Here is a 10,797-nt window from a genome sequence, read left to right as displayed (position 1 = left end):
AATCTGCAAATTGAAGAGTGAAAAAATGTTCATGAATTGCAAAGAAACAAAAAGTGAATTTGAACATTGTTCATTATCTAAAAATAATTTTTTTGGGAATTCAAAAAATTGTTCATGATTTCAAAATATGTTCACGAATTTGAAAATGTATACGAAATTAAAATAAAAGAAAGGAATAAAATATTATAAAATAATAAAATGGTAAGGAAAGGAAAATGGAAAAGAGGCCACAACCTCCTTTTCCTATCTTTTTTACGTTTCTGCTTTCATTTGTTTAGGTTAATATTTTTACTTTTATTATATATGTACGTACTCCTGGGTGTACTTACTCTTGCTCCTCATATACCACATAAATAAATCTTTTATATTTCTTTATTATTTTAAATATACTCCATTAATAATTATTAGATACCCCGGAATGAGTTTCATAAAAAAATTCATGTGAGTCTACATATTTTCAAAGGTTTAAGTATATATTGATTTGTTTGTACATGAAAAAGGTACATTACCAAAGTACATCACAAATGATATTTTTTCAATAGAACTCGTATTGGGGTATCATTAAATATTTAAGGAAGTACATTGAGAATGATAAAGAGGTATAATCAACGCGGGTATGAGATGTATTGAAGATGGGAGTACATGCTCCCATGAGTACAGAAAATTAGTCATATATATAAGAAAAATGCATTCTACCAACCGGGAGTAGTTACCCTCATGTCCTATATAATACCATGTCGTAGTATATATACTATTCCATCATTCTAAATATGTTCATACACTACATCTAAGATATTTGAAAGCAAGATAGACAAAAAGTTTGCATGTGAGTCCATAGTTTTTTGTATATTTTGAAAATACCTTCATATTGGTATGTTTAAAACAATATACCAAAAAAGAGTACATACATCCTAAAAAGTGGGATATATACTAACCAAATATTCATATATAGTACATACTACACATACATACTCTCGGTTTTGACATATACTACGTGCACCCCTAGGTGGTAGGAAACATTTTTCCTACCACTCTATACAAAACAATTCAAAAAATGTTGAGCAACATTCTTAAAATGATAAATGTGTATAGAAAACATGATTATGGCATATACGAAAAATGTACTAAAAATCTATATAAAAATTTGATCATGTATTTCAAAAATGTTCATCAAGAATTTGAAATTTTATTGAAGACATATTTGAAAAATGTATATCAAGCATCTGAAAATATGTTATTTTTACAGAAAAATATTTACCATGTATTAAAAAACTGATTAAATTTATTTATCATGTATATAAAAATGTTAATCAAGCATTTGAAAAAAATAAACAAGTATTTGAAAAATGCTAAATTTGTATAGAAAAATGCTGACCATGAATTAAAAAATGATTACATTTTCTGATCTTGTATATAAAAATATTAATCAGCGTTTGAAAAAATATTGAACAAGTATTTGAAAAATCTAAACAAGCATTTGAAAAAAAAATTGTTCAGAAACAATGTTGATCATGTGTTAAAAATGTTAATATAGCATATGAAAATTGGTATCAATCATTTGAAAAATATTAAAAGTGTGTATAGGATAAACGTTAATCATGTACACAAAAAATGTTAACATTGAATTAAAAAATGTTAGTCAAGCATTTTAAAAAGTTTAAAAAGTGTGTGTAGGATAAATATTGATCATGTATACAAAAACTGTCAATTCGAATTCAAAAGATATTAATCAAACAGTTGAAAAGTTTAAAAGTGTGTATAGCAAAAATGTTGATCATGTATACAAAAAATGTTAATCTTGTATTTTAAAAAACATTAAATGTATATTAAAAAATATTGTTGACATATACAAAAAATGTTGTATGAAAACCAAAAGAAACAAAAATACCTAAAAATCAGAACAGAAAAAGAAACGAGATAAACAAAAGAAAACAGAAAAAAATGATAAACAAAGGAACATATGCAAAAAAAGAATGAAAAAAACAGAGAAGAAAAAATAAAAGAAAACAAAAAAGGAAAGAAAACACAGAGAAAACCGATCTACTAGCTTCAAGTAGGCTGCGCCCTTTTAGTTATCTCGAATTGTGGGATGGCGCGATGTCTAGTCGCGTTGCTATGTTCAAAGCGACCAGGGCTCGATCCCTCGTGCTCCCCACTTTCCCCTATTTTTTTCATAAAATGCGTGTGAAAATGGGCGGCCCAGTAATGACCACGACCACGGAAACTTCGCCGCGAGACTTTCTACAGGCTCGCTTAATGCTAGATATAGTCGCCGCGGGGGGTACACCCTATGTCGCTAACGTGGGACCTATGGGCCAATTAGGAATTGCCTAGAGCAGTGCCCTGCCTAATACTATAGCACCACGCGAGTTCTTTTTTCTTTTTTTTCCACGGTTTGCAACCTAGTTTTCCATAGTGTTTTTTCTTTTCCAGTTTCCGTTTTGCTTTCCTTTTTTCCTTCAACCTTTTGGTCCTTTCTTTGCGTTTCTTCCTTTTTTCCTCATTGTTTCTACCTCAGTTTTTTTTGTTACTTTCTTCGGGTTCCTTTTTTCCTCATTGTTTCCAGTTTTCTTTGGATTTTTCTTTTCCATTTTATAAACATGTGCCTATATTTTTCATACCCCTTAAAACCTTATTCTGCACATCAATCCGGCTTATTCTGCTAACACCCTAACCAACCCGACCCGCGCTGACTGACGGAATAAAAGAAATCCACCCTCAGCCTTCTTCCCCACCCCCGTCACTTTCTCCCCCCGCTCCCCACCCAGCGTCGTCGGGCCACCATCTCCAACCATGCGGCCGGCCATCTCCCACCACGCGGACACACCACCACCTCCCACCACGTGGCCGGCCACCACTTCCCACCACGCCGCCGAGCCGCCACCCCCAACGCGCCGCCCCTGTCCGGCGTCACCCATCCCCCACGCACGGATCCGCCATTCGTCCTCGATCTGGATCAAGTCGGCGACGAGCCCTCTCCTCATGGCGGTCTCCAGCGAGACCCTTATCTGTGCCATTCGTAGGTACTCGGGCGCCACCCCACCACATGTAGCTCGGTCGCGGCCCCGTGCAGCTTGGAAAGGGCCCCTGTCTTCGTGCAGGTTCGCCGGGCTCCCTCATCGTCAGCCACGGTGCAGTAACCACCGGCCTCGACCGTCCTCTCAGATTGCAGCTGGGTCTGGTGAGCTCGGCCACGGATCCATGGATACGGCTCAGTGCCCACCTCACAGCACTGTAGTTTGCTGGCTGCTGCATCGCCGAAGGTCGCCCCGTGGTCCATTTTTCCAGCCCGTGCAGCTCACAGCCTGCCTATGTGCATATTAGGGGTGGATGACGAAACACACACGTCGAGCAGTTCTCGTGGTGCACCCGTGTGGTGCAGAGCGCGTGTACATGCAATTCAGGCGTATTTTTTTGTTTTATTTGTACTCTTTGCAGTGCAGTTTGCTTCTGAGAGAGCTCTGTGCTGTTTTTTGTTTCGCTCTTGCCTGACGGCGACGCCACTTCCTGGCTGTGCAAGTTGGTCGATGTAAGGGTTGTGCAGTTTTCCGGTGATTGGCTTGTGCGTGCAGTCCACTATTGGGACCCGATGCATTTTGTTTTGAGTGGCAGAGGCACACATTACGACTATGGCTATGAAACAGTGCACTCAGAGAGCAGCGCAAAGGCGTTGCTGAAGAAGTACACTTTTGTACTGTGAGACGAGCACCGTCAGGATTTGTTGCTACCACCAGCTCCACCAACGGGATAAATTTTGAAGATCTCTTTTTTGATTTCTCCAGCTCGCTATGTGAGAAAAATGTTACAAGATTGTATGTTTAGTTCCATATGTTGAAGGGCATTTGTCTTAATTGCAAAAGTGGCAAGCAAATATTCTGCTAACATTTCAAAAAGTGTGCGAGTTTGGTTAGCTCGGTAACTTTGTTGCGGTTCACTTGTTTGTTAAAAAAATCAAAAGAGTGTTGTTGGAAGGTAACATCTTTTGGCGCCAAAAATGTAATTTTAAATGCAGTCCACTCAACTTATTCATGCAGCTCACTAGCAATGGCCATGTTGTTCGGATGAATTTACAAAGATTTTTTTTTAAAAGTTAAAAAACAACAAAATAATTATGTGGTTCACTTCGATACAACAAAATAATTATGGGTTCACTTGCCCCGTCTCTACGACCCGCCCTCGTTCATAAAAAAGGTAGGAAAAAAACGACAAAAACTCACAAAAACTTGTGTGAGAAAATTTACGTCCGACAAAAAGATATTATGCAGCTCGCTTGCCCATTCAATGCAGTGCGGTTTTCATTCTGAAGCAGTGCAATCGGCCTATGATGTTGTTCATCCCGTAAGTGCAAAAGTATTGTTACGAAAGCGAAAAAGAGTAATGTGTTTCACTTTTTGATAGTGTTGTGGTTCATTTACACCCGATGTGAAGTGCACTCTACTTTCACGTTCTTGAAAAAAATTACGTTTCAATAAACATGCAGTTCTCTTACCCGTCTGATGCAGTGCGGTTTTTCATCCGATGCAGTGCGATTTTCAGTCGGATGAAGTACCCACGTCAATTTGGGTGTCGCAAAAAATAGAGTGTCCGCGTTTTGGTAAATTCGAAATTCCTCTTAAACCGTAAAGAATTAGAGAGAGTGCTCTACATAAAAAAGTTGCGCCTCGTCGATATCTTTCCAACAGCGTATCGTTTGAATCATTCCGACCAGCGGTTTGTAAAAATTTCACGAAAAACCGCTGCTGCGACTCGTTGTCCGCCGCACAATTTTCAAAATTAACTTAAAACCGTAGGGAATCTCAAAATCATTTCTACATATGAAAGTTGCGCCTTGTTTGTAGAACTCCAATGACGTATTACACGCCTCGTTTCGACAAATGGTTCAAAAACTAGAGCAAAAATAGTACCGAAAATTGCAAAAATTTCGAAAAAACGTTATTCCGCGATTTAGTATTTTTGGAACTGCTCTTAAATTGTAATGAATTAAAAAAAATAATAGATATGAAAAAGATGCGCCTCGATGATATCTTTCTAACGGTGTATCATTTGCTTCGTTCCGATGAGCGGTTTAGAAGAAATCGCGAAAAAACGCTTGCTGCCACTCGTCATGAGCCGCACCATTTTCAAAACTGTTCTTAAACCGTGCGGAATCTCAAAAAGTATTCAACATGTCGAAGTTGCGCCTAATCCATAGGTTTTCAACGCTATATTACACGCCTCATTCCGATAAACGGTTAAAAAAGTAAAGCGAAAATAGTACAAAAAACAACGTGTGCAGTTTTTCCAACAAGAAGTTCACTCGTGTGAGTACTGCTGCACACTTGGTTCAAAGAATGACGTGCACTTGTGTTGAGCATGCAGTGCGGAAGTGTTATCAGAATAGTTATTCTGCTAATATTAGCAGAATAGACCGTCTCTCTCTCTCTCTCTCTCTCTATATATATATATATATATATATATATATATAAATGTTTCCTACAAGCAGTGGTAGTTACCACCACTTGCGTTTTGTATGTTGTATGTAATATCTATCGAAATCGACAGTATGTACGTGTAGTATGTAGTATATAACAATGATTAGGTAGTATATATTCTTATTTTTAGGTAGTATATACAATGTTTTGAGTATGCTCTTTTTTACGTACAAATATGTACGTATTTCACAAATATAACAAAAACTATGGGCTCATATGCAATTTTTTCCATCTAACTTACTTTGAAATATCTTAGATATAATATATGAACATATTTAAAATAATAAAGTAGTATATATCATACCACATAGTAGTATATGAGACATGTGGAGTAACTACCACCGGGTGATAGGATGGATTTTTCATATATGTTTGTTTTGAAAATTATATCCGTATCATTTCCCGGACTCCACAAGGAATCAAGTTTATAATATCCAATGATCTTCATGGATGTTTTTATTATATCCCTCATGAATATACATGTCAACTTTTAAAATACATGATTTTTTTTTCAATATGTGTTTTGATGTCTACTTGTTTTATACATGTTCTACTTTTTCCGTATACATCTAAAATAGTTTTTCATAAATGTTGCACATTTTCCAAATACATGTTTAACATTTTTTCTACAAGAACTTATTTTGAACATGTTTTCGAATACATTTTAATCATTTTCTAAATAGATGCTGAAACATTTTTTAATGATAAAGGCATTTTTTTGAACTAAGTAGACATTTTTTATATCAAACAGACAATTTTTTTAAAAATTGATTAATACATTCTTTAAAACTTGTGTACATTTTTTAATGTAAAAATCATTTTTGTAGAATTATATAAAAAATTCTTCAAAATGTATAAACTTTTTTTAATGCCACATAGATTTTTTAAACAATAATTTTTCAATGTCACAAACATTTTTCCTGCATATGATTAACATTTTTCTGACACATGACTAATATTTTATACATTTTTTAATTCACATTATAAATTTTTCGTGTACATCCGAATTTTTTTCTTATACATGTTCTACATTTTCAAATGCAGGGTTAATTTTTTTCAATTTTTTTATATATATAAACAAGAGCAAAAAATCTAAATAAAAACGGAGGAAAAAAATAAAAACATTAACATGACATCAGCATGATGATGTGATATAGTTCATGGGCCGGCCCAATACCTGCTCGATGCAGCCGAGCCGTGGTAGGACTCGTACCGGCAGGTGGTAGATGAGCTAGCTCGCAGGATAGGCAAAGTTAGGGAGGTTCTGCTTCGGCCTACCCTCTACTACGAAGGGGACTATGTAAGAGCTAGGGTCCGCGTTTTGACTGCCAAACCATTGACTAGATTTTCTCCTCTTAATGTTGAGGGAGAGAGGAGAAAGATGCTGGTGGTGAAGTATGAAAAGGTCCCCTTTTTCTGCAAAATTTGTGGGATCATGGGGCATGGTTTTGAGTGTGGCAATGGGACATGGAATGAATCTGACAAAAAGCGGGGTAGTTGGATGCTTGCAAAGCGCCGGACAGTATCCTACACCCAGCCTTCCAATGGAAAATCTTTCTCCCGAGGAGGTCGAGGCAGAGGAGGGGGACGAGGCAGAGGCAGAGAGATGAATCAAGGTAGGGGAGGAGCAACAAATAACAAGGGCCCCGAGCTTGGGAGTGATCCACGGGAAGAAGACGACCTAGAAGGTGACACAGATAATGTTACGGAAGGCTTAGCTTCTGAAAACAGGGCTAATAACAAGAGGAACTCGGTGGAAAACTCTCAGGCAGGAATGACTAAGGCTGCTGAGCCTATAGCGATGTCAATGGAGTCGGGCGTGGTTCCATTTGCGAAGACACCACCGGGCATACCCCCATTACCCCCGGTGTATGTTTCACCCAGGAAAATAAACAAGAGGTCAAAGAAGGAGACACAACAAGAAGAAGCGGGGGAAGAGGAAGAAAGGAACAAGGCAAAAACTGCTATATCGGCGGGCTCCTACGTGGAGCTCCGCCGGGACCATTGAGTATAATCAGCTGGAATTGTCGGGGTGTGGTCGACAATTCGCGAGCTTCGTGTGAAGAAATTTGTCCCTACCTTGCTTTGTATAGTCAAAACTTAAATTGACAAAGTAAGAGTAGAAAGTTTAGCTAGTTCGATAGGTTTTGATAAAAGCTATGCTGTTAGCAGTATTGGAAGGAGTGGAGGTATTGGTTTGTTTTGGAATAATGATACGGATATTGAAATTTTGGGCTATTCAGATTATCATCTGGATTGTGGAGTTCGGGAGGGGGGCTTTGACCCCTGGAGACTGACAGTTGTATACGGGGAGGCTCAAACTCACCTTCTGTATCGAACATGGGACACAATGAAAAACATATCGTCTTTGAGCCCTCTCCCTTGGTTGTGTATTGGAGATTTTAACGAGGTCTTACGCCTGGAAGAGCATGAAGGTATTGGACAGCGAAGCAACGCACAAATACAAGGTTTTCGAGACACAATCGACACTTGCATGTTGATGGACATTGGTTTCAAGGGTCGATTTTGGACTTTTGAGAAGAAAGTCTCGGGTGGTACATATACTCGAGTTAGGTTGGACAGAGCACTAGGGTCTACCGACTGGTGTTCTATGTTTCCTTTTGCAGGCCTTAATCATGTCACCTGCCACATCTGACCATGGCTCTATTCATCTCTCACTAAATAGAGGTGTCGAGGCGAGACAAGTGAAGAGCAAGATATTCCGGTATGAGGTAGCTTGGGAAACACATGAGGGCTTAAAGGATACCATACACGCTTCATGGACTACAGCTGATGCGGCGGAAAGAGTAGAGGAATTAAAAGAGAAGCTTCTGAACCTATCTAAGAGCATTGGGGGCTGGGATAGGAGGACATTTGGTTCAGTTAGAAAGGAGATGAAAACTTTAAAAGAGGAGCTTGAGAAGATCTGGAATGATCCTGCATGCACCGGTCCGGGTCAAGCGGAAAGGAAGCTGAATGAGAGGCTGGTGGAACTCTATCACAGGGAGGAATTTCTTTGGCATTAGAGGTCAAGGATAGAGTGGCTAACTTCGGGGGATAGAAACAAGAAGTTTTTTCACACGAGGGCGAGCATGAGGCGCAAGAAAAACATGATAAAGGCGCTGATGAACTCTTTGGGAATTCAGGTTGAGGACCCGAAAGAACCAAAGGAGATGGTAACAGATTTTACAAGAATTTGTATACATCCGAGGGGGTAACTAATATGCAATTGGTGCTGGATCATGTACCTAAAAAAGTTACTCCTTAAATGAATGCGATGCTTGTTGCGGACTACACCGAGGAGGAGGTGAAAACAACGTTGTTTCAGATGTTTCCCACCAAGTCACCAGGACCCGATGGTTTTCCAGCTCATTTCTATCAAAAACACTGGGATATTTGTGGTGATGAGGTGACCAAGGCGGTGCTCAAAATAGTAGGAGGGGAAGAGAGTCTAGAATGCATCAATGATACTTTCTTGGTGATAATTCCGAAGGTAATGAACCCATCTTTGTTAACTCAGTTTAGGCCGATAAGTTTGTGCAATGTACTGTATAGAATTGCTTCAAAGGTGATTGCAAACGGATTGAAGCAAATCCCGCCAGAGATCATATCAGAAGAACAATCTGCCTTTGTTCCAGGTAGACTTATAACAGACAATATTATTACAGCCTATGAGTGTTTTCGTTTTATGAAGAGGAGCAAGGCAAAGGGTAATAGTAGCTGTGCGTTGAAACTCGATATGGTGAAGGCTTATGACAGGCTAGAATGGGACTATCTCAAGGCAATGATGGTTAAACTTGGTTTTGCTCCTGTGTGGGTAAATATGGTAATGAAGATGATCACCTTAGCTTCCTTTTCAGTTCTTTTTAATGGAGAGCAATTATAACAATTCAGACCGTCGAGAGGTATTCGACAGGGAGATCCAATATCCCCTTATCTTTTCTTGATAGCAGCGGAGGGCCTTTCGTGCCTACTAAAATATGTTCCTCAATCGTTAGCTTTTGTGGGAGTTCAGGTGGCACCGACAGCACCAGTTGTCAACCATCTACTCTTTCCTGATGATAGCTTGCTGCTTTTCAGGGCAAGTTCTGAGGGGGCACAAGTGGTGTCAAACCTGTTAGATACTTATTGTAATGCTTCGGGGCAGAGAGTGAACAATGAAAAATCCTCAATCTTTTTCAGCAAAGGGTGTCCCCAAGTGGTCCGTGATGCTATTAAAAATTCCCTCAATGTGCATGATGAGCAGTTAACCGACAGATACTTGGGCATGCTCACGCACGTGGGACACTCAAAGAATGGTACGTTCAAATTATTGAGGGATAGAGTGTGGGAGAAAATCAAGGGGTGGATGGAGAAGTTACTATCATATGCAGGTAAGGAGGTGTTGATCAAGGCAGTGGCCCAAGCCATTCCGATTTATTCTATGTCATGTTTTAGGTTGCCGAGAGGTATTTGCGAGAGCATCACATCAATGATAAGGCAATTTTGGTGGGGCAGTAAAAGGGGGAAGAGAAAACCCTGCTGGGTGTCATGAAATGCGTGCACAAGGCCAAAACACTTGAGAGGACTAGGGTTTCGAGATTTAGAAATTTTGAACCTATGTCTTCTGGCAAGGCAAGCATGGAGAATTATTCAGGACCCGCTATCTTTAAGTGTAACACCCCAAATTTTCAATTTGGAATGTTATACATAGATCATCATTGCATATCATATTTTATTTGCATTTTGCCTTGATCCTAGAAATCCCACGCAACTCAAGGACCCACGAAGAGAGTTGGGGATCTCGTTATTTTCATACTTGAGTTTTTCTCAAATTTTGTAAATAGGATCATTTGATTTTATTTATTCTATCTTCAATTATTTCAATAAAAAAATATGAGAGAGGAAATAAATTGACTTTCCAAAAATAAATAAATAATGAGGATTTAATAAAAAAATCAAATAAGATTTATTTTGGTGTTTTTGCTATTTCATTTGAATTTAGGAAAAATTGCACGATTTTCAAAAATGCATTTTAGGACCAAAAGAATGTTCAAAATTTATTTTGGGTATTTTAGATTTTTATTTATTTTTCTAGATTTTTTTTCAGTTTGGCGTAATATTTTTTAAAAAAACGCGCCCGCGCCCGACTGGGCCGAAACCCAGCCGAGCCAGTCCGGCCCAACCCAGCGCCGCCGCCTCCCATCGCGCGCGCCGCCGTGCGCGGCACGGACGCCGAGGAGAGTCCGAGCCGGACTCCTCCCCGGGCGCCCCCTCGCCCAAGCCACCACCACCGCCCCCCCTATATAAAGCGCCGCCGCCGCCGAACCCCGCTGCCGCCGCCGCC

Source organism: Triticum dicoccoides, chromosome 2B (assembly GCF_002162155.2).
Source record: "Triticum dicoccoides isolate Atlit2015 ecotype Zavitan chromosome 2B, WEW_v2.0, whole genome shotgun sequence".
Taxonomy (NCBI): Eukaryota; Viridiplantae; Streptophyta; class Magnoliopsida; order Poales; family Poaceae; genus Triticum; species Triticum dicoccoides.
Note: the sequence above shows the minus strand (reverse complement) of the source record.